The sequence below is a fragment of the Puntigrus tetrazona genome, unplaced genomic scaffold, assembly GCF_018831695.1.
Source record: "Puntigrus tetrazona isolate hp1 unplaced genomic scaffold, ASM1883169v1 S000001181, whole genome shotgun sequence".
Taxonomy (NCBI): domain Eukaryota; kingdom Metazoa; phylum Chordata; class Actinopteri; order Cypriniformes; family Cyprinidae; genus Puntigrus; species Puntigrus tetrazona.
Window position 1 is genome coordinate 897 of NW_025048767.1, and position 26,288 is coordinate 27,184.

General features: G+C 34.6%; 1 pseudogene; it reads left to right on the top strand.

The window, feature by feature from the left end:
* Positions 1 to 586: 586 nt before the first annotated feature.
* Positions 587 to 25,674, top strand: LOC122341249 (annotated as a pseudogene).
* The last annotated feature ends 614 nt before the right edge of the window (positions 25,675 to 26,288 follow it).

Here is a 26,288-nt window from a genome sequence, read left to right on the forward strand (position 1 = left end):
TCACTTGAACTTACCTCTGTACACTAACTCCCCATTCCTCCTCTGCCAGAGTTTTAGGTGGAATGCTATCTTTAAACTGCATTCCCTTGAGCCCATACACGGACTGATTGTTGGCACACCTGTTCTCAGTTACTATTTAAACACAGAATTTATTGCCAGTCTGCGAAGTATTGTTTGTTTTTGGCTTTTACAATTCTGATTCAATGTTTTTGCCACAGCAATCACTCTGCACTTATTAACTTTGTTTTAATCTATTTGGTACATTTATCCTGGCCTTAAACCTGTTGCCCCTTTGTATATGACTGTCATTCTTGTTGATACTGATTCCCTGCCTTGTCTGTTTTAGCATTCCAACATTACTGGGCATGCTTACGCTGTGTTTCCTCAGAGTCTACAGGAGGAGATGAGCCAAAACTGACAAGGCAAGTAAATGTTAAACATAAAACCAGCTTTTGGTAAATAGATCTTTGGGGAGGCCATCAATACCACCTGCTCCTACCTAGAGAATCCACCACTCTGCAGTTGTCCCTAACCAGCCAGGCTAAGTTTGGTGTGATTACCAGTGTAACAGAAAAGCAAAGCAGTAATGGCTCAGGTCAGTTTTATTTTTGAGTAAACTCTTCTGTTTTGTCTCTTCAAGCATATTTGAATGTACTTTGTTTTAAGATGATGAAAGCTAAAGGACAGAAGGTCAGCCTCAGAGAGAGCTAACAGAAGAAGATTGTCCAAAGCATTCCCAACAATGAATTCAATTGAGAGAACAGAAATCGCAGGCCAGGCTTTGTTCAGAATATCACAAAAACCAAGACCATTTCTCCCCTACTGATAAATAAATAAATAAATAAAATAATGTACAGCATATTGGTTTGTAGGGTTTATCAATCGTCTATCTCTAAGAGGATGCTTGCTTCTAAACTCCTCTCAAAACTGTTGGGGGAATTGATTAAAGCCTCAATCGTTCATGAAAGAAGAAAAAGAAGGCAGGAGTTTCAATTTTAGTGTTGAGAAATGCCATCAGAAAATAGTGATATAAACCATAATGCAGCCTTATCCAGTGGTTTTTTTATCGGCACTTTTTCAAAAATTGCATCATTTGTATTTTCTTGTTTTAGGTTGTTGCAGACTTCACTTCACCTAACATTGCAAAAGAAGATGCATGTGGTCACCTTCGGTCCACGGTTATTGGAGACAGTATGTGCCGAATTTTTGAGATTCCTGCAAGGCAGGAGGTGTTGGCGTTGGTGTGTATTAGTCGTGAAGTTTAACTGTGAAGTTCAACTTTTAAAAAAAAAAAAAAAGAAGAAGCTAATCTTAATGTCTCAATCTTAAATGTTTTAATACCGGGTATGAATTTTAGGATTTGAGAAGACCTCTGCTCTTAACACATCTTGTTTAGTTTGATAATAAGGATTGTTTGATAGGGGCTGGGGGCTGAAATCTACAGGATCTGCATCTATCTCCTCCAGGAGCAGGAGCAAAGCCTGCTGCCAAATATTAAGTTCAGAACTCTCTAGGCAATCTTAATCAAACAGAGTGGTCCTAACTGAAATTCTAGTTTGGAGTTTTATGAATGGAGCTCAAATATAGTTCAGGTATATCATGGCATACCTGCAGCAATCAGCAGGTATATAATTCATCTGTAATCACACTTGCCATAATCTGTTGGAGACAGTTATCAATCAGCCTTGAGACACATTTTTGTCACACAGACAAACGTTGAGTCCATTCTCAGTTCTGTTGCACACACTTGTTTGTTGTTCACCTCAAAGACAGCTTCAAAATGCTAATCCATTGCAAAGAGACTTCCCTTTAACAGTCTTCTAGTTCGTCACAAACACCCACTTCTCCGTTCAGCATGTCTTCATGAAGTTGCTCATGTTTCTTTTCATACTCATGCTTAAAGTTATCAGGAATTAGAAATGTTTTTTTGCCTCTGAAGACCGGTGTAACGTATTAAGGTAATGTTTTTTTTATTTAACAATCTAATTTTATGTGATCTTCATTATGATAACTTGCAGGGGAAAAACATAAGAAGATAAAGATGGAATAGCCCAGTAGTTCATATGTTAATCTTGAGTGCAATAACTGCAGTTATGTACTTTTCCTTACTAATGCAGTTGTTACGGGTACCAAAATAGCTAAGTTATACCATACCACTCTTTTGTTACTCTTCTGTAAGTGAAAATTTAGTACAGCAAGCAGTTTCAAAAATGTGGAGCTAAGCTTCATTGAAGATTTATTTGCCTAGAATTAGTTACTTTAGCATGATTCAACAGAATCCCTTGTTTTGCTCTGCTGTCCATGAGTTTATTTGCATTGTTGGCTTATTTACGTGAGTGCGTAAACACACAAAAATATGTGTATTTTATCATTTTATATTTCCAACAGCACAGACAATAGTCATTTCTTAGTTTTGCATTCTTTTCTGTTTCTGTGGAATTATGAAACATTGATTTCAAAACTTTCCCTGTTATTGTGTCAGTGAAATGTAGTTTTAAAAAGTTTCTCAGGCAAGAATGCAGAATGCAATTTGGTAATTTTTTTTTTCTTGTACCATTAAAAATTCTAGTTTAATTAAAAGTCACAGTTACAGAAGTTACTTAAATGACTTTTGTATTTTGTAACTCATTACAAAGCATTTTTGTGCTATGTTCAAATTTTTTCATTTCGGTGCATCCCTATAGTATTCTATATTATGTAAAAAGTTTGAAATATTAACTTAATATACTCTGTTGAAATCTGATTTTTAATTCAGATGTATTCTGTCATAAGTCATTGCTTGTTGTTAGGGACTTGGAAAAGTCTCTTAAGGGTTTGAAAAGGGTTCTAAAGGGTCACCTCTTTCTAAGTAATGAGCCAGTCACTAAAAATAAAATTTGGCATTTTGGCTCGTAAACCATTTATCGTATCGAGGCTCAAAAACATGACTTTAATTTTTAGCTCTACAACACACCATTTTTTGCAAAATTGATCTATATCTGAAACCTACTTTTTTGTGAACTAGTCCTAGGTTTTCCGCCCGATCAAAACCAAACCACTGCAGAAATATTCTATGGATGAAAAAATTAGAAATTTAGATTTTGACGCCAAAAAGCCAAAAACGTCTGTGCTAACGTTAACCAAATATTATTTGAAGTATAACTCTGGAACGAACTTGAGATATCTTCACCAAACACGCTACACATGTGTATAAGCTCACTTAAAAAATAGGTATGCAGCATCTTGGTCCAAACTGTGGGAGTGATTTATAAAACCAAAACTTTATGAAACTTGGTAAAAAGTATGTCAGGTGACTCAACAATTATCCAAAGTTTCATGGAAGTCCAACCATAGGTAGTGCTTAAACCGTTACAAAGGTCCCCAAAACACAGCATTATTATGGAAAATGACAAATTTCAAATATTCACATGAACATTAGATTATCATGTCTAATGTTGTCCAGTCTAATTGTTCATTAAATATTCTGTGCTATGTTAAAAAAAATTGCGAACTAGTCACTACAGAACAATTCTATGGACTCTCTAGATCAATAAATCAAAAACATGTTTAATTGTTGTTAGCATATTGTCCTTTGGTTGGCTATAACGAAGGTCATGTACAAAGGGGTGCGACCAAGTATACTAAAAACCTATAAAACCTGAACAAAAACACTTTACAAATTAACAAAACTTGTTTAAAATTTGACACAATCTCTTTACAATCATGCAAAGTGATGTAAAATGACACACAAACATTTTAAAAGAGAAGACTTGCAACACTATCACCTATTATTTACTTCAAATACCTAAAATTGCCATACAATGTATTGTCTCATGTATGCCTATGTTTGTGTCTGTGTGTTTGTATTAATATAATAGATTAGCCATTTAATTTCTGTGTGTGTGACTGTGAGCCTATTGTTCGTTTGTGCTTCACTGTCTGCAATACATCAAGGTTGGCCTAAACCCAAAAGGCCTTAAATTGCTCGAACCCCAGTCATTGCTGCTTTGCAAATTGCATTTAATAAACAACAGTCAGACACACGTGCATACATATGTTAATACTAATTCTGCCAATCTATTAAAAAATGGAATCTCAAAAAAAAAATCTTAACATATCACGCATGGCTGAAAATCATATTGTTTGTCATGTTATGATCACCAGATATAACTTGCATTCAACGTATAATCCGTGATTAGTAAAAGGATCTATTTTCATGTTTATTTGTTTATATACACTTTGAGATGACCACAGTACATTATAAAAGTAACCAAATAAAACCCATGAACAGCTCTGTAATTTTTCCCATGACTACATTTACAAAATATCTCAACTGTGTGTAAAACTATGACCCTGGCAATACTGGTTCGCTGTATCCTTATGAAACAATAATAATAATGATAGATAACCTTCAGTGCTGCGATTAATGGCAAGAAGTTGGGCTCAAATTATTGATTTGCGTTAAAAAATATTAACCCCTTTAACCTTTTTTTGTTTTGTTTAATTGCATGTGTTAACATTGACAGCTTTAGTGTATACACACACAATACACAAACATATGTGTATAGCCTACTAAACTGTATCGATCTCACACACACACATTAATATTTATATTTAGATCGACAGGTTATCCACGCTGTAACTAGAAATATTTCTGTATTTGTAAAGGCATCTTCCTCACTGACTCGCCTACTAAATCACATTTCTCTAGGGTGTGCATGGTACCATAGCTACATTTGTAATTATTCTTTAATTACTCTTGCTAGTACATCATCTTCACTCCCTGCTTGCCTAAGGAGATAATGTTTGCCTACATTTTGTTAGGATATAACTTGAACATTATTTCTTCCTCACATGGAGTTATCTATAGTTATGTCCAATATGCATCAATTTTCTAGTTAATTCTCACCAGTCTCATCTGAGAAAAGTATTCCTGATCATAATTGTCTGATGCGCATATGCACACTTCAGGGCTTTGGAGGTTGTCATCAGATTGATTAAATTATACAGGATTTCTGGGAGATCGTGTTTCATAATCCTTTAATGTTCCACCTGGAAACAAAAATGCAGTGGCGCTGAACCAACATTACACTTTTTAATGTCTTCAGATGGCCCAATTCTCACTTCAAAAAATGGATTTACTCACTGTAACATATTTCGGTTCTTTGTTGTTGTTTTCTCTTGTTGTTGTTGCCCTACTTTCTGTTAATTGTCTCATTGTGTTCAGGTGTGTCTAGTTAATTTAGTAAGTATGTGTGTATATAAGTTTCAGTTTGCTTCTGTTAAATAGTCTGGTCTGCGTCCTTTAATGTGTGTGGAAATCTGCCTGCTTGCCTGCCTGCATTATTAGTTGCTCTTGTGTAGAAAATTACATCTTCATAATGCGCTCCTTCCTCAACTACACCGGGTGACACTCACTCTATTTTAATGTGAAAAACTGCATGTATTTTACAAAATGTAAAGAAAGAAAAAAAATGTGTGTATATATATATATATATATATATGGAGAAAATTGCTAATTAAAATTTCATAAATATTGCATAATATCATAAAATTGACTCAAAATCATAAATAATAATCTGAAAATATTTTATATATATATATATATATATATATATATATATATATATATATATATATATATATATATATATATATGAAATGTTGATAAAAATTAAAAGATAAGCTACAGTGGAAAGTAAGCCCCAGTAGGTGGTAGCAGTAGAGTCTTTTTGAAGGATGCCTTCAAATGATTTATTCAAACAGCTGATTCATTCAAAGAGTTAAGCAAGTGCCTGTCCTTATTAATGGACCACTGACTCAAATGATTACAAATTAAAACGTGAATCAGTGAAGTAAAATCTACTTGCATTAATGTCCAAGCTCTGTTACTGTATGTAACTCAACCTGCCAGAGTGGCTGAGTGGAGTGACCATGTTACCCATTTGGTGGGGTTGCAGTTGTTAATGCCAACCCCAGCTTTAGGGCAAAATTCTAAGGAAGTACTACATTATTAACAATCTCCAAAATTAAATCCACCAATCAGTGTAATCATTATCATTCACAGCAATGTTCAATGTTAAGAAAAATGTTCTTCTACTAGGCTCAGCAGAAATCTTTGTATTCAATAGTGCTTAATTGCTTTTTGTTGTTTTGTCTTTTCATTTTTTCTGCCAGGTTGAACCATGTTGTTGGGGACTGGGGGGACACAGTTTGGAATGCTCATTGCTCATTTGCAAGACAAGTTCCCAAATTATCTCATTGTTTCTCCACCCATCGATTGACCTTCAGGCTTTCTACAAAGTGAGTATCTCTTATGTAAACCCTTATGAATGTGCTCAGAATTGGGGAGTGACTGCTGATCAGTTTAAACTTACTCTACATTTACTTTATTAGTTATCTCCCTGGAGTCCCAGCCCGGACTGGTGTGATCTGTCTCGTATTTTCTTTGATTGTAATCTGTGTGAGACCAATGCAGTGTCAGTTTTCCAATCTCAGTTTAATATATTGGTAACACTTTAAAATAATGTCCAGTTGTAAGGCATTTATAAGTGATTAGTTAACGAACCAATCCTTTACAAAACATAACTATGTGCTCATATAGATAAGATTAATAAGTGATGCTAATATGGAGTTATAAATCATTTACAAGTGATTAGATGATGATTAACTAATCATTTGCAAAACGGTACTACACTGAAAAAAAATTGGAGTAGGATTTAAGTAATGTTTAGCATTGGAAATTATCTCTGATTCACCAAAATTACAAAATAAGTACATTTATATCTCAGTTTAGGTCACAACTTATAAATCTAGCATTTGGAAAAAGCATGTGGTTTACTTGCAAACATATAAGTAGGTGAATAGACGGCTTATTCAGATAACATGACCACTCAATGTGGATAGTGTTTGAGTGTTAATGTTAATTAACAATGAGTAGAAAATTAATTCCAGATGTCACTAAACTAAACTAAACCTAACAACAAAGGTAACCATAAAACAATTTAAATACAACTCAAAAAAGAAACAGTGAAAGGTTAAGGCCTTTTTAATTATTCATGCCCCCAGTGCATGATGAGAAAACAGGATCATAACTTGATGTAACTGATATTTACTTGTAAACTAACTTGTAAACCCTTATAAACTAAAATTCCAAGTAAATAATACTTCAAAAATATAGTTTAAACTTTTATTTATACAAGCTTAAATTTAGTACTAGTATATAATGTACTTTATTGTTTTATTGTTACTAAATTAATGTAGAAATTCAACTTTTTATTTAGTGTTTACTTTACTTATTACGGTCTATATTAGGGATGCACCGTGAATGAAAATTCTTGCAATTGCATAAATTAATATTAACATTTCAAAGAATAAATCAATTACAAATGCACAATATAAATGCACAGTATAAAATAAAATTCAAACTAAAATGTTTAACTTGTCCCCCTGCTCGTGTAGATTAATTAAAAATGTACATGCCTACTGGCCTGCTGAAAGGTTGTAAATAAAAAAAGAAAAACATTTTTTAATTTAACCCCAGTGGAACATGGTATGAATACAAAAGAATTGTGGTGGCAATAGTGGAATTTTTTTTTTATATATATAGAACTAACCAAGAAGTTGCTGCTGTTCTTTGAGAACAGGCTAGGCTTTTCTAAAGTATACAACAACAGCCTTTAACACTATGTAATGTAGAGTGACTGAGGTAGTGTTCTTGTGCCAGACTGTGCATCAGCAGTCACTGCAACATGGTAAACTGCTCTTAGCTTTTCCTGCACTTTTTTATTCTCAATGCTATTCCAAACTGGTATGAGCGTGTTGGAAACACATTTCTGGATGGGGGAGGTGGGGGTGTGTATTTTAGGTTCAGAGTTTTTGTCATCTCCCTATCATTAAAAAAGACAATATAAATAACTACACAGCATTATCATTAGCAACTTAGCTCATTCTATTTTCTCATCACATACATAGTCACTCATTTATGCAGCGTGATAATTTTCCTAAACCATGGGGAATCCATTGTTGAGAAAGGCAACATCCCTTTTACGATAAATGCAATTACTGTCCATTGACTCTTTAGTGAGTTAATGAAGTCTTCTGTGTCAAAGTGAAAAGTGTAACCTCTGCTTCTCTCACTGTGACAGAAGGTCAGGTTGACAGAAGGACAGGATGACCTGTCATTGAAGATGAGTTTATATAACATGACTTAAGAGCTGACAACAATAATAATAATTATGAGCCCTATTTTTACTGGCTTTACTAAAATTACTAAACTACTAAAATGACCCTTTAGTAGGCTTGCATTTAGAAACAGGAAAATTTATTTTAGGCATGCGTTTAACTGTAATCAGGCGTTCACACTAGATGCCTTTGCGCTAATAAGTTGTTATTTGTGTGTAGTTGAACGGTTGAACAATTTGAGTTTACTTCATTTATGCGTGAAAATTCACTTCACAACAGATGCAAATTCATGTCATGGTAGAGGCTTCTGGCCAAAAATTTTTCTAAATGTTATTGTACCATGAAATGCAGTATTTTAGACAAGAATGTAGTGGTTTAAAAATTAAAATCTGCAGATTATTAATAAAGATAATGCCTACTTAAAAATTTGTTTCACTGATTTCGTAGCTATGAGCTCCACGTGATCACTAGGTGCTTAGTGCTCATCTATCCACCGTGAGCAGCCTCACCGCATCTAGTCCTTCTCACACTTGCTTCTGGCTCTTGATGTGGTTAAACATGAGGTAAAATTTGTTTTAAAATTGTTCTATTATTTATTTCAGCTCATATCATTTTGGCTTATCACAAAGTTATGTTTTGGGAGTTGTTTGTAGTAAGCCACTTCTTCATTATTTTAGCTGTGTGCCTTTTGGTCTTGTTGGAAGGTTAACTTTCGTCCCAGTCTGAGGTCCTGAGCACTCTGGAGAAGGTTTTCATTCAGCACATTCCTGTACTTGGCACGTGATTCGTCTTTCTTTTGATTGTAACCAGTCGTCCTGTCCCTACATCTGAAAAAAACACCCCACAGCATGATGCTCCCACCATACTGTTGGGACTGTATTGGACAGGTGCCTGGTTTTTCACACATGCCGCTTAGAATTAAGGGCGAAACGCTTTTATCTTGGTCTCATCTATTTCTTACCATCTTGGAATCCTTCAGGTGGTTTTTAGCAAATTCCGTGCATGTTACTTGCACTGAGGAGAGGTTTCCGTCAGGGCCACTCTGCCATAAAACACAGAATGGTGGAGGTCTGCAGTGATGGTTGACTTTCTACAACTTTCTCCCCTATCTCCCGACTTTTTGTAACCTGTGCCTTGCCACAATTCTGTCTCTGAGCTCTTCAGGCAGTTCCTTTTGACCTCATGATTTTGTAAGGTGCTCAAGATTCTATGAAGCTGTAAGGTCTTATATAGACAGGTGTGTGGCTTTCCTAATCAAGTCCAATCAGTATAATCAAACACAACTGGACTCAAATGAAGGTGTAGAACCATCTCAAGGATGATCAGAAGAAATCGCCTGATCAGAAACAGCACATGAGTTAAATGAGTTTCACAGCACTGAATACTTTTGACCATGTGATATTTCAGTTTTAATTTTTTAATAAGCCTGCAAAAATGTCAACAATTCTGTGTTTTTCTGTCAATATGGGGTGCTGTGTGTACATAAATGAGGAAAAAAATGAACATAAATGATTTTAGCAAATGGCTGCAATATAAAAAAGAGTGAAACATTTAAGGGTCTAAATACTTTACTGTACCACTGTATCAAGGAATTTGGTGTTCTTGACGGTCTCCACCCTGGATCCGTCAATTGATAGTGGAGAACGGTCACTCTTTGCTCACTTGAAGTCAACAATCATCGACGTTCAGAGATAGATTGTTGGCTCTACACCAAGTTTTAAACTGCTGCATCTCATCTCTGTATGCTGACTCATCGTTCTTGCTGATGAGATCCATCACGGTAATGTCATCAGCGAAGTTGATTATGTGATTGGAGCTGTGCATCGCTGCACAGTCGTGAGTCAGCAAAGTGAACAGCAGTGGACTGAGTACACAGCCCTGAGGAGCTCCAGTGTTCAGTATGGTGGTGCTGGAGATACTGTTCCTGATCCAGACTGACTGAGGTCTGCCTGTCAGAAAGTTCAGGATCCAGTTATAGAGAGAGGTGTTCAGGCCCAGCAGGCTCAGCTTTTCTATAAATTGCTATAAATAACATTTGGACGTAGTTTCCTTTTGAATCCAGATGTGAGAGGGTGAGATGAAGAATTGTGGTGATAGCATTGTCCGTAGAGCGGTTTGGACGATACACAAACTGTAATGGGTCAAGTGAAGGTGGTAGCTGTGACTTGATGTGCCTCATGACAAGCCTCTCAAGCATTTCATCACAGTTGGTGTGCAACGGGATAATAGTAATTGAGGCAGGCAACCACAGACTTCTTAGGCACCGGGACAATCGTTGTTTTGAGGCACGTTGGAATGACAGAGCTGCTCAGAGAGATGTTGACGATATCAGTGAAGACATCAGCTAGCTGCTCTGCACACTTCTTTAGTACTCTGCCTGGAATGTTGTCCAGTCCAGCAGACTTCCATGGGTTAACTCTAAAAAGTGTTTTTCTCACGTCAGCTGTGGTGAAGCAGAGTACCGGGTCATTAGTATGAGGGGTGGACTTCCTCACCATTGTGTTATTCTGTGCCTCAAAACAAAGTCATTCAGCGCATCTGGTAGAGAGGCATCACCATCAGGTAAAGTTGTCTTGTAGTTGGTGATCACTTGAATGCCCTGCCATATGCGCCTTGAGTCACAACTTTTCTGGAAGTGGCCATGGATTCTTTTAGCGTAAGTTGTGCTTTGCTTCTCTGATAGCCTGGGACAGTTTGGCCCATGCTGTTTTTAGAGCCGCCCGGTCCTTTGCTCTGAAGGCAAAGTCTTGCTCCTTCAGGAGAGCACGCACATTAGCATTTATCCATGGCTTCTGGTTGGAATGTGTGGAGATGATCTTGGAGACGGTTACATCATCAATGCTCTTCTCGATGTAGCCAGTCACTGATGATGTGTACTCCTCCAAGTCAATGGAATCGCCATTGCTTGCAGCCTCCCTAAACATTTCTCAGCCAGTACACTCAAAACAGCCCTGAAGAGCAGAGATCCTGCTTTTAGATTCTGCTTGCCAGGTTTTAACTGTTTCAGAACTGGTTTAGAGCGTCTGATGAGTGGTCTGTATGCTGGAATCAACACAACAGAGATGTGGTCTGAGTAGCCGAGATGGGGGCACAATATGTGCTGGGAATGTTTGTGTAAACAAGATACAGCATGTTCGCTCCTCTCGTAGCAAAGTTCACATGTTGATTAAAATTTTGGGAGCACTGTTTTGAGATTTGCATGATAAACAGTCCATCAGGGTGAGAGCATTCTGCAGCTTGCTAATAGCTCTGTAAAGCTCACTCAGAGCCTTCTTAGCATTAGCGGGTAACGCTGATAGTGTAGACGGTAGTGAATTCCCGAGGTAAATAAAAGGGTCTGCATTTAACAATAACTAACTCCACTAGCGATGAGCAATAGTTGGATTTAAGCACTTACACCATTCCTTGTTGATATACACACATGCCACCACCGCAAATCACATTGCAGCATTTCTGTCGGGCACGAAAACTCTTATCACTGAGCCACATTTCCATAAAGACAAATACACAGCAATCCTTATACTCATGCCATGTAGTTCAGTGAATGTAGTCCATCTTATTATCAAGTGAACAGACTTAGACAGAAAGATGGAGGGGACTGCAGGCTGGCTAGGGTTAGTGGTTAGCCTAGCACAGACACCCGCCGCTTACCACGCTTCCGTTTTTCAAACACCGCTTGCGCGCCCTATTCCCAGCCTTTGGCATCAGGAGACACCGAGGACTGAGGGCCTTGTCCGCACAGCAAGCCGAGGTCACGGAGTCTCATGTACAGCGTCGCTATTCAGGTTAATTACTGCATGGTTTCTGAGCAGTTTCAGTGTCTGGTGGTCGATGTGTGGACACAACTGTCGCTTCTGTCTGTGCCAGAAAATTTCATCTGAAACATACAAAGTTTTGTTTGAAACATACAAAAACACCATTTTGGTTCCGGAGTGGCTGCTTTCTTGCTACTGCTGCCATCTTGGAAGACTAGCCATCCTCCACATCCACATTCTTCTGAGTCTGAGAAAAGAAAGCATGTCAACTTGCCATAGCTTCTCCACATCATTGTGCAACTGATCCAGGAGAGGAATGCTTGAAGGAAACACTGAGTGGTCGAATTGGTCTTCTCACGCAAAGACGTCAATCCCTACAGTGTCCATCCCAGGTGAGTATGCAAGGCAGCTGGACTTCCAGGACGACTGAAACATACTCGCTGTTTTAAGAAAGAAGGTAAGGATGATCAGCTCCCACTAATAACAGAGGTTTAATCTTATGAAACTTCTCCAGAGGGATGTCTTTTAGATGTTGATAGCATTGCTGGAGGATCTGTACTGGGTAAGTCTGTTCAGGTAAATCAAGCACTTAAGCAGTGAAGGCTCTCATATTTGGTATTTACTGTTTGTTGACAGCTGGCGAAACTAAAAGGGAAACATTAGCACCTTCAATTTGCTAAATAACTAATGACTCTGCTGTTCTTTGAAGACCTAATAATTCTGCATCAGTAGACATGAGCATGATCCTTTCTGAACCGTCATCCAATATGGCATACGTCTTCAGAGTTTTTTTCTTTTTGTAGCTCAGAACGTCACATGAGGTGGAATTTAGGAGTAACGTGCATTGCTGTAACATAGATTAGTGATTGTATTGTGTCTATAAAAATGTTTTAATTAAATGCAAGTAGTTTTTTGTCTCTTGTAATATGCAGTTTTCTTGTGGAAGGCTTTGACAGAAAGACCGTAGAGTTGTGTTATGATTCTTGATTTTTTTTTTTTTTTTTTAAACTACTGTCTGCTTTTATCTTTATCAGGAGTCAAAGAAAAGGTTTGATGAGGAGGAGGAGTTTAAGAAGAGAGCCTACCAGTGTGTGGTTAAACTACAGAGCAAAGAGCCAGACTTCATTAAAGCCTGGAACCTTATCTGTGATGTTTCCCGCAATGGTATGTGTGAGAAATTCATCACTAAGAATCTCAGACAGCTTGTACAAACTTCGACAGACAATATGTTCCCTTTAGAGAGAAAGGAAAACAATAAATTGTTTATTGCTGAAGAAAGTAGATAACTGAATTTACTGAGGTAGATTTGTTTTTATTTTTAAAAGGTACAAAGGTATAAATATGCCAGATCTAGCTATTCAGGCTAATTTTCTTCGGCAGTCCCTGGCAGGTTGATGGTATAAACCAGTCCACAAGTACATAAAGAAATAACACGCAAAAAAAAAATAGATAAAACTAGAAGCAAAGAAACACTACTTTAATTTATGACCTAGAGATTCTAGTGAATTGTACTGTTATATTAAAGTGAATTGTGGTTATATTAAACTAAAAAACTAGGACTACTTCACAGAAGTAGACTTTTAACATAATTAGAGAGGTGTTCCTTAGATGGTATTATATTTTAAACGGTTTGTGGGTTGTTTTATTTAGTTTTTTTATAATATTTAAAAGCTGGGAAATTTTACATGTCTGGTCTCCTTTTACCTTTACTTCAATCAATGTTCAATGCTGAGGACAAATAAGTAAACCAGTTTTAGCAGTTCAGATGCTAAGGACAAAGATGCCTTGCACCAGTGTCTGTTCCTTGTGACACCAGATCTAAACACGATCTACTAAATCAGACCCTTCAGCCCCCCCACTGCCAAAATAGTCTCTTCTAAGGCTTGTCTAATGTAGGTCAAGTAGAGTTTTTTTTTCCTTTTTTTGATGATGCTATTTAAATAGGCTTAGTTAATTCAGGGAAGTGCCACATTTGATTTCCCGGTGGTGTGACTGTTGTAATTAAACAGTTTTTGTTACTTCTGCTTTGCTGATACAGAGTTTCAAAAGGTCTACAACTGCCTGGATATCCGCATAGAAGAGAGAGTCGTACTACCAGGAAATGATGACAGGCGTGATAAAAGAGTTTGAGGAAAAAGGTACAGATTGAGGGCTCTTTGACTTCTAATGTTTGTTGTTTTACTTTCTAATAGTTTATATGTAATGCTTAAACATTTTTTTCCAACATCATTTGAATGAAGAGTACTATGTTGCTTTATTTCTTGTGTTTTCATTTTGCAATTGAAACAGTTTTTCTGTCTTTCTGTCTGTCTGTCTATCATTATTTTTCTCCAATTGTACTGTTTCTCAATTAAACTACTGGTAAAGTTACTGGGCCATACTTTTGCATTCCGATTCTCTTTTGTGCTACTTTAGGTGCAGAATTGACACACTTGTTGAGAAATTAACTTGAAATGAATAATTTATTTTAATGTTCATTTTAAATAGTAATTTCTCTTATGCCACCCTAAAAGACAAGTGTTTCATTAAGTTGTATATTGTATATTTTAACATTTCTGTCAGTTAATGTTTATTTTAAGTTTGAATTGCTTTATTTACATTTTTTATTTTATTGGTTTGTATGTTCATTTAGTTCTATTTTTTAATCACTAAATATTTTTTTATTGAAATGAATATGGAAGAAATAATTTTGAATTTACATGATTAGATTTATTTCTCTAAACAGCTTGTGAACTTGTCAGTTATTTTTGCAAACAGAATTTACATGGTCTCTTACTGCACCATTTGGCAGAGAATAGAGATTAATTTAAGTTCAACTGGATAGTTTATTTAAAAGCATTACACATTTCTAAATGCTTATATCCATTGGGGGGCAGTGTTGTTTTAAGATTGCTTTTAGTCCTCGCTCAATCATCCTGTTTCATATTCCTTGACAATCCCATTCTTTCTAAACAGGGCTGGTGCAATTGGACGAGGGCAGAAAGATAGTGTTTGCTCCCAACCAGTCCATTCCCTTGACAATTGTCAAATCGGATGGAGGTTATACTTATGATACCTCCGATCTAGCTGCCATCAAAAACAGGCTATTTGATGAGAAAGCTGACATCATCATCTATGTGACTGACAGTGGCCAGGTGGGTTGGTGAAATCTTGAACAGACCCCCGAAAATAAACCTTCCCACAGTTACCTGATATGTATGCGAACACAGGTGTCAGGTGCCCTCAGCAAGATATCATAACATCTATACATTTATAAATATTTGCAATCAATTCCTCCTCTCAAATATTTATGCGGTCTAGGTCAAGAATGTAGTATGTTAACAGCACAGTTTACAGTTCTGAAATGCATACACAGGGAAGACATATTCAATCTCCCTTGTCTAAAATTTAATTAAGGATTTATGATAAAGATCTTGATTCAAACTGTGCAGTACCTTTTTGTTTATTCTTTTGTGTGTTGATTATCAGGTGACTAAATGTTTTCTCTGTGTGAATTTTCTTGCCATTGTCTGTGACTTATAACAGGCAATGCACTTCCAAGTGGTCTTTGCTACTGCTCAGCTGATAGGCTGGTATGACCCTAAAGTCATACGAGTGGAACATGCAGGTTTTGGTGTTGTTCTCGGGGAGGACAAGTAAGTGAATTATTAGTTTCTTATTTCCACCAGGGTGACCCATTGGGGAAATAAAATAAAACAATAAACAGTTAGAAATAAAATAATAATAAAATAATCTACAAATTGTGATTGGTTGAGGTGAGATGCATGAGTGTAGCATGAACATAATTTAATTTGAATAAAACATTTTCTATTGATCATATCAATAATAAAATTGTTGCTCAGAAACATTTATCATCTATGAGTGTGTTTACATGGACTGTTTACAATGTGATTATAATGAGATTTTGCCAATATTATAATTAAACTTTACCTCATGTAAACACAATGCTTCAATTTAAATAATGTGATTCAGCTCATAATATCCTCAAGCATAATCATACACTTGATTTTGATTTGGATATTAAAATAGTTCAGATATGTATGTAATGGCAAAATAATATTTCAATAATTTTTTTAAGTTAGAAAAATGTTTGGAGCATTTTTGTTCATTTTAATACGTTTTTGTTTAAAGTAAAAAGCAAAGACAGTGAGCTGATGCCTTCTCAAATCATAGCGACTTGCTTGAAAATAAAATCTAAGGATAGACTATACTAAACAGTTCAAGCATATAAAAATGTTTCAACGTTAAACCTGCATTGTAATAATAAATGTACAATGGTATACTGAGTTCAACATGTTCCTGGATCAACATCTTTGTTGACTTCTGAAACAACATTGTTGTTAACCAATTTCTAATTTGAAATTTAGGCTTACAATCAATGTTTGGTGCTTGTACATCAGTGTCAATCATCAATGTCATTTTAGGCATTACTCATGGGTATGGTTAGGTTTAGGTGTAGAGATATGGTCAAGAGAAAAAAATATTTAAAATGTTCATTGGTCACCAAAATATGATTAACCAGGGACACACCAAACTCAGCAAAATAAGGAAGTACTCTGCAGGATGTAGAGGCACCAGCACACTTGCATTTTTTCAGTGGAAACAACATAGCCTATGCTGTCATATTTTGCTGATAAAAGACAGAATAATACTATATCACTGAAAACTGTAAAGGGTCTACTTCTAGAGGAGCACTTCTCAAAAATTAACCAAACTAATTAATAATAGACATGATAAATATATCTATAGAAAGCTATATTAATCAATCAATCAATCTATCATTTTTATTTATATAGCGCTTTTAACAACACAGGTTGCATCAAAGCACTGTACAGTATAATGTAGAAGAGTACAATGACAGGGATGTATAATGACGAGAGTGACAAATTTCTTATTAAATGCAGAGATGGTCTCCACTTAACAACAAAAAAAGATAACCTATTAGGATAGCCTAATCATAATCTGTAATTTTCTCTATATATTCAAGTCTGAACTATGTGAAAATTGCATAAAGAAGAAAATGCATAACACACCTGCTATTTTTATCAGTCCATAATTTGTCCTGTGCAGTGTGATATGTGAGGATGGCAGTAAGAAATTAACCACAATTCTTAGAGAATTCTAAGAGTATAGAAACTGCATTTAAACAGGAATGAATATCTTTAGTCTCAACATGTAAGCATCATATTGCGATGAAGTCCTTATTCTGATTATTGGAAATAATCACATTAGATTTACATGCGAACAGAATAGTCAATGTTAAAAATAGTTGTGCAGTGCTGATTTTTGTTGGCGACCTCTTCGGACTATGCGCCTCAGCATGGGTTGCTGTCGTTCCCAAACACTACCACGTTCCAAACACTACCAATACAGCTGACAGTTGACTATGGAATATTTAGGAGTGAGTAAATTTCACTACTGGATTTGTTGCACAAGTGGCATCATATCACAGTTTCGTGCTGAAGTTCCTGAGAGTGACCCATTCTTTCACAAATGTTTGTAAAAACAGTCTGCATGTCTAGGTGCTTCATTTTCTACACCTGTGGCCATGGAAGTGTTAGGAACACCTGATTCTGATCATTTGGATGGGTGTACTTTTGGCAATATAGTGTACATACATGCATAAATGTAATACTTAAATATAGTGTAATAATAAATATTAATGTTAAACTTGCACATTGTTTCAAAGAAGAAAACTTGACTAGATATAATAAAATATTAATATCTTATTGAAGAAAAAAAAACTATGCATAATATTTATTCTGTGATGAAAATATTGTAATGAATAATGATCTGTATGTATTTATATTAAATTTTTATCCCAGGAAAAAGTTTAAGACTCGTTCAGGGGACACAGTTCGTCTAATGGACCTTCTTGAAGAGGGTCTGAAAAGATCCATGGACAAACTGAAAGAGAAGGGGAGAGATAAGGTGAGCCCCTCAAACTCTGATGAAATTAAGCGCTTTTTGTGTCACGCTGAAAGCCTCCATCCAACCCCTTTTGTATGCCTGAGTACTTGGTTCAGAAGAGATCAGTAGATGTCAGATTTGACCAGGGGCCAGCTGTACCAATTACTGCTTTGCTCTCAGAAATGAAGAACCTCCAAATACCTAATGCACTTGATTACTGTCTCACAAATAGTGCAAAAAGCTTCTGACAGTAAAGCAGTTAGAAAAATACAATTGTTGTTTTAGACACAGTCAAAGCAAGTGTTTTGACATTTAGATTCCATTAATGGCACACATACAATTAATTTATAATTTATTATTTTAAAAAATTGCAAACAATAATCTAAATAATTACAACCAAAGAATATGCATTCAAGCTGCTCTAAGACTTATATCTGAAAAAGGCATATTATTAGTGTAATCAGTTTACTTAAATGAGATTATCAGATAACCAAAAATAGCAATATATACAGGCATTGACTCATATAAAGTTATACTTTATATATAAAGTATAATGAAATAAATACATTGAGTGCCATAACAGATATAAAGGTTGGGTTGTGACGCAGATCTAAGACGCATTTTGTTTTTTCTCAACTCTCTTTACCTTTTCTGACCACTTAATGTCTCTACTAATTAACTGACGGGTTAAATCATTGTTTTAGTTGATGAAGACCTCAACTAAAAATTATATTACATGCATGCACAGTTTAATATTAAAAAAATTAATGGAAACATGAATTTTTGAAACATTTAATTTGTCTTTTTGCAAAGCATTCTGTTGCAGCTAAATGACTTGAGCAAAAACCAGCAGCCTACAGAACACTTGTAAGACTTGTAACAAAAAAAAAAAAACGGTTGAACGGTTAAAGAATGAACACAAATCATGAACCCGCACCAAGACTTCTGTTTTCTGTGTTTTCTCTTGCGCTTCAGATTTGTGCACTGCATGCAAACATTGTACATGTTCTTTCCATTCCTGCAATACAATTGTTTTAAAATCACATAAAATGAGAACACGGAAATCATTAAGCTAAATCGCAAATGCACACATTTTACCAGTTTTCAATACCAAATCCTAGTAATGACAGACAGCAGCAGGTTTTATATAGACTGCTGTGTCTTTAAGACCTCATTCATGGATCTAATATACTGTCTTGCACATATTTTGCTTTTCAACAGTTTACATTTACTTAATAGCACATATAGTTCATTAATTTGAATAATTTGAACACTGTCTTCTGAACTCAGGTGCGCACCAGCAAACCATACCCTAGTCTGCTTAAAAAAAAGGGTGGTCTGGGGTACAGTTTATATGAACTCTGGTAAGGTTCTCTGCAGATGTAAATGCAATCATACCAAATCGTTAACCACTGTTAATTACATATAATTTGATAAAAAATGTGTTTTATTCACTTTCCTGACAAGTGTGACTGATGTGCTGCAAGCAGAAAGCTGCATGGCTCATATCTGTTTGCCTGCAGCATTCTTTAGTAGGAATGCACCGAAATTAAAATGCTTGGCCGGAGCCTAACAAAATGAAACACTACAACGAATACGAGTTTCCGCATTTCCCCCCATTTATTTTTTCACCATTAAATAAATAAAAATTCACATGTTTTTGTTTTTTCTATCTTTTTAAAGAAAAAAATTCACTATTTAACATTTTATTTAACATTTTTAAAATATACCTATAACTTATCAACCCATTAAAGCACAGTTTAACTTGGAATAAATAAGTTAGGAAAACTATTTTTGGCAATTGAAATGTGAAAGCACCCTATTAATTGCCATGACTCTAAAGCACAAAGCATTCCATCATCTGTCAGCACATTATAAGTGCGGAACCTGCAAGAATGAGTAGATTTATGCACAATATTGACAATCTAATGCCAAAATTCAAGTTCTGCTTTGTGCACTCCACTAATTGTCCAATATAATGTACTCATGATTTCACTGAGAAACTGCAGCCATGGCAGGGATGAAGTTTAGTGTGGCAGCTCACTATGGCAGAATGAATTTAGTGAAAACATTGCATTTACCTCTGTGAAATTTGATAGGTGAAGTCATCATTTCAGTAGGAATCAGTGTGATCTGGAGTTTCATTCACTGCACAAATGTCTCATGTTCAAGTTGTCAAGCAGATTTTTAAAGCTGCTTGGTTTATAAGTGACGTGTGTAGTGCTTCATTCATAGCTACACTATTGGGGAAAAAAAGTTTCTTTTACCTGCAAAATTTAGCTTGTCTTAAGATTAGCTAATGTTTTCCTCCTTGGGTAATCAGGACATATTTAGTAACTTGTTTTTGTAAGGGTGGCAAATTGACTTGCCTGTTCTAACCTCACAACTTTTGAAACTGTGTTGTAGGTTCTCACCCGGAGGAGCTGGTGAAGGCTCAGCGTGCTGTGGCTTTTGGATGCATTAAATATGCAGACCTTTCACATAACCGCATCAATGACTATGTTTTTCATTCGACAAAATGCTGGATGACAGGGGAAACACTGCAGCCTATCTTCTCTATGCCTTTACACGCATCAGGTGAAATCTTCATCCACATTTCAAAATATGAAAGATGTTAGTTTAAACAAAAATATCAAAACCAAAAAGGAAAAGAAACAAATACACAAACAATATACCTCATGCGCAATGCATAATACATACCTTGAAATTTTACAATTTGATTACATTATGATTCACAAACTGATTGTATTCAAATTTATTGATTTGATTAATTTGCATATGCATCCAAACGCATAAGTTTTTCTTGAGGAAATAATACCTCTCAACTAAAACTTGTATTTCGTGCCATACTCTAGTCTAATAACACTTTATTCACTCCATAATTCACACAGTAATTCAGTGAAATAAGGCCATAAAACACACAGAATTTTTGTTTACAAGACATTTGAGAATTGGATGTGGTAAACTAAAGTTTTGCTATAAAATGTTGTGAAAATCACCCTCTGTACTTGTGAGAACACATTGTTTTTTGTGATGAAAGGCTCACATGCTAGGGATTGACAATGGCCATGGATGTTTGGTGATTCACACCTGAGAGACAAAGGGCTTCCCATAATTTGCCATCAATATGAAGGGAAATGATTTAGCCTATAAAACAGTATAATAAAAACATACACAGGGACACATAATTTAAAATACTAATCTTAAAAATAAAGAGTTGAACAGTAACACACCTTTGTGCCAAACATTATTAGATTCAAAGATCATGGTGTTAACACTCATTCCACTTTTATGTCATGTTGTTTTAAATGTTATGGAAAATTTAATATACAGTAATTCTCACCTGAGTGATAAAGGGAATGTGAGATTAAAAAGGTTTTTAAAATTATTTGTATTTTTTTCCAGAACACCCTGTAATTAAAACATACATAGGGAAGGTCAAAGACTCATTTTTAAGCACACTGATCTAACAACAGATATATGGACAGACTTTTGAGTCCTTCCTGAAAACTGTTAAAAAAGTGAATCATATAAACGATGCATGAAATTTAAGTGTTTGCAGCTTCTTTCCATGGATAAACAAATAAGCATCATCAGTAGTCAAGGAGTTTTTTTTTACTAGAGAATATCAGTGTAGTTGAACATATATATGTGTGTGTGTGTGTGTGTGTGTGTGTGTGTGTGTGTGTGTGTGTGTGTGTGTGTGTGTGTGTGAGTGTTTGTAGGCCTACATGTTGCATAGAGACATTTAGCTATTAAGGTATTATTATCATTAATATTATTGTAATTATTATTAGGGGCCAACCTCAGAATGGACTGTAGCCTTTATTCTGGTAAAATTATTAATCTTTTTATGCTGATCACATCCATTATTTTATATTAAGACTCCACCCATCTTTTTGTCGCTAATCCTTCAAAACTGATCTAATTCTTCTGAAAATTGGCTCAGATGATCTTTAGACTGAGCTTCAAAAAATGACTGAACAGATTTTTTTATTTTCATTGATCAAAGTTCAGCCAAGATACAGCCTCTAAATCATTTTTGGGTTGACTTCTTTTAAATTCATGACATCATAACTTTTGAACAATCAAGCAAATTTGATCAATATCATGAACTGAGGGCCCATACCAAACTTGGAAACAGCATCATCTATGGGTTGTTAGATACAAAATGCACATTTTTTCTTGTAGTTTTCGAACAGTTGGTCAGAGAATTATGATCTTGGTGCCAAATAAGTGGATGTCAGTTATTTCAGGATCAGCCAAATCACATGTCCGCCATTTTAAAATTTGTCAAAAATGCAATGTCTTTTTGAACCATTCGACGACACATAAATCAATAGGAATTACCCCAAATGTTTGAAGATTGCGCCACGTAGTGTTCCAGGGACATTATTCTTATATTTAACATTTATAGCTTTTGTAAACGTTGTCCAAATGGCATTTGTTTTAATATAATTTAATTCCTGAGCTATCCCTATTCTAACAATGTCCAAAATCTGATCAAATGATCTTTGGACCGATCCGCACAGAAATGAATAAACAGATTTTTGATACTCACAGTTTCTCGGTTTCTGAGAAATATCTCTCAAAGTGGACTGTGCCCAAGCTTATTGATTTATGCTAGTTGGATGGCATGTTAACTGGTTCCAAATTGTTTTAAAATGACTCTTCAACTATCAGATTTACTGTAAACTCATTTACTGTTATTTTAGCTAATGCTAATGAGTTCAATACTGGACTATTCAAAGGAATTTTGCTTTGAAATTAGAATTATGATGTCATCATTGTTCTTCTAAACCCATTAATTTATTTGAAAACAAAAGAAAAAAATCTAAAGAAACTTCTATTTGCTTTTTCCAATACAGTACCATAGATGTCAAGATTCACAACAAAACTGTATAATAAAAGCTTAAAACTCTTTAGATGAAAAATGTATTTAATAATTTAAATTAATTACTGAAAACATTTTTAATCCACTTTACCTCTGAAATTGCATTTGCATATTTCAGTATAATTATCTTTGATAAAGTTAAAATATTTTTGTTAATGGAAATAAAACTGAAACTAATATACAGTTTCATGGCATCAAATACAATTAAAAATTAAAGCAAATAAATTTAGCAATGATATGGCATATAGTAAGCACATTAGCTTTCAAGCTCAAAAATACTAAAACTAAGAAAAAGACACTAAAGAACTAAATAAAATAATGCTAATTATTTAAATGCATAATACTAACATTTCTTATTCAAGATTTGTTGTCACTAATCTCAATTTGATTTTTAGCTAAATAGTGTCTAGTTTAACCATGCAGAAATGAGATTCATAATATGTACAATAACACCCTTCTTCCATTTTTCTCTAGGTCTATATCTAGACTTGCTAACATTCAGGAGGCCACCTTGCGCACAGCAGCCGAGACCACAGAGGTCCTACTGGACCATGAGAAAGAGTGGAAACTGGGCAAGTGCATCTTGCGCTTCCCTGAGATTCTGCAAAAGATTACAGATGACCTGTTGCTTCACACATTGTGTGACTACCTCTGAGCTGGCAACTACTTTCACAGAGTTCTACGACAGCTGTTACTGTGTAGAAAAGGACCGGAAGACAGGTGGGTCTCTTTAGTGAATAAATAAAAACATGCTCATTACCCAGAAAATGAATGGTTATAAATACTTAATGGATAAAAACAAACCTGCCAACCTGTGCACATTTTGACCTCAAAGTAAGCTTTTTTTTTGTTGTTGCTCGGGGTTGTGGCTATCAAATATTTTACTAATAGAGTATTCTGCAGATTATTACATCAACTAATTAAGTAAGCTGTTAAGAATTAATCTTTCTTTAAGACAATATTAGTTATACAAGAGAAAATAAGATAAGGTGAGGTCTCTTAAAAAAATTACTAATTTGTAGTAAAAAAAACTGCATATATTAAATACAGTTAAAACTAAACCCATTTAATGAATTTAATTGTACATGAAATTTAAAATGCATTAAAAATGCAAATTTATAAATTAAAAATAAAATAAATTATTAGACATTACTTTAAAAAGGTATTTATTAAAAGGTATATTACAACCTAAAATTAAGGCATAAATTCATCAAGAAATATAAATATTACTTTTAAAAAGTAAAATGATACAAGTCCTTTCCTATTGGTCCATCAATTTGACTGTGACTTTGAGGCAGGCATGAAAGAATGTGACTAGATAAAATGCAACAATAAAAATAATATATATCTTTTTTTTATTTATTTACAACACAGTATAATCAAGACGGATAAAGGATAAAGATAAATTACAGTGCACACTGATCTTATCAACAGAGATAATAACATGATTTTTAAACATTCCTGAACACACATTCTGTTTTAAATAATAAAAAGTAAATGAAAAAATTATATTTTGTGTCAATATTGCACTAAAGCATCATTTTTGAAAACTGTTTTTTTTTGGATTTTTATAACTTATATTGTAGATTGTATGGTTAATTTTAATGTAATTGGGGCAAAAGGGTTTTAAAAAGATAATTCGCCCACACAAATCTTGAATTTTTTCGATTTGAATCCCTGCATCTGCATCCTGCATTTACATGGGATTAATTTTTTTATGCTTAAGGACTATGGTGATAGAAAATCAATCAAAAAATTATAATAATTTAATTATAACGATAAATTCTCCCAAAAAGAAAATGCTTCAGCTAGGATCATCAAGATTTCATAGAAACATTTTAAGTCAAGAAAATGTATGTGAATAAAATTTAAATTATGTAAGACCACCATTAAACAAATTTTTCTTTTAAACTACCTGAAAATGCATAAACAACCACTTTGCTTCAATTTTTTTACCGATATAGCTAATGGAAATGTCATTTATGGATCACTACATTTTTTCCCCTTATAAAATATTTGTGTACAGTCACAATAAAAAACTATTGTGTATTTACAAATAAAGAAAACAAATCGAATGTCGAATGTGATGTGAATGTAAGTGAAACAGTTGGGAGAAATACAAATCTTTTACAATATTTGATCTGTGCATCAGATGTCAACCTGCACCACCGACAGCATCATAAATGACTGAATCACTTATTAACTTTAATAAGAATCATCTACAGGCCTATGTAATGTATACAGTGAAGATTACTTATTTTTACGCTGAAATATGTCACAATATATAAATCAATTCAGCTATAATTTCTGTTAAATGAATTTAGCTTGGCTAAGCAAAGTAGGATGCAAATTATTCATCTAAAATCAAAATGACAAGATGCTACATATGTTTGCTTTTACATTTAAAATAGACATTGCGTTTTCCTAGTTGTAAAAGTTAAAACAATGTTAAGTTACTAGTAAATGATTTTAGTTTTGTTGGACTCAGCTGTTTGGGACTCGAACTTGTGTCCGACTCTGCCCATTTTGAACTCTAACTTGGCTCGACATGGATTCTATTTAGGTGAACCTAGCACTAATGTCCACAGTATTTAATGGGTTATTTATGCATCTCGCATTGAACTGAGAGAACAAAATCACTAAATTATACTAACTTTAATGGCTATGAATATTGTGAATTTGATTGAAATTATCCTGTTTCTTTGCAAATGGACCAGTTAACTCATGCTATGCATCAATTTTCTCAGGTGAAGTGGTGAAAGTCAACATGTGGCGGATGCTCCTCTGTGAAGCCACTGCAGCAGTGATGGCCAAAGGTTTTGATATTCTGGGTATCAGTGCAGTTGAGAAGATGTGAACTGGTCAATGCTTTCTTTTTCTGAACATGAGTTATTTTGGTGTCTTGATTGATTCTTATACCAAATAAAATTCATATAAGTGTCCATAACAAAAGCCTCAACTTGCAGGTCATTTTTCCTCATGTAAATGTCAGAACCATCTGGGTAATAAAAACAACTGAAAAGTCTCCCAATCCCTTCTAAATAACAATTCTGAATCTTGTTTAAAATAATTAGATCACATAATTTTGGTTTACCTAAAGCTATACAAAAACATTACTAATTTAGGTTTTGGACTTATATAAAAAATATTGTTCTCTGTAATGCAACAAATACATTTTCTTAATGTGATACTGTTTATTTCTGTGTCTCCTTTCAGTAACACTTTATTTTAAGGTGTATGGGTTAAATCAAACTAATGTGCAGCTAGAAGGAACAGTATAGATATACATTAAGTAAACTTGAGTACAATATTGATACACTTTAGCTTATGTATACTTAAGTAGCAGTGTGCCTTCTCACAACTCTGGGTGTGTTTTCAAGGTGTGCGTTCGCTACTATGTGTGTGTCTCCTCTTAAAAGTAGTCATGTTACGAATTACTTTATTGCAAAAGTAATTAATTACGATATTTTTTTCTGTGACTACATCAATAAAATTTAATTTTAGATCCCAGCATAAACACCCCTAATAAATACTTATTATTAAAGCATCAACATTCACAAAACTAA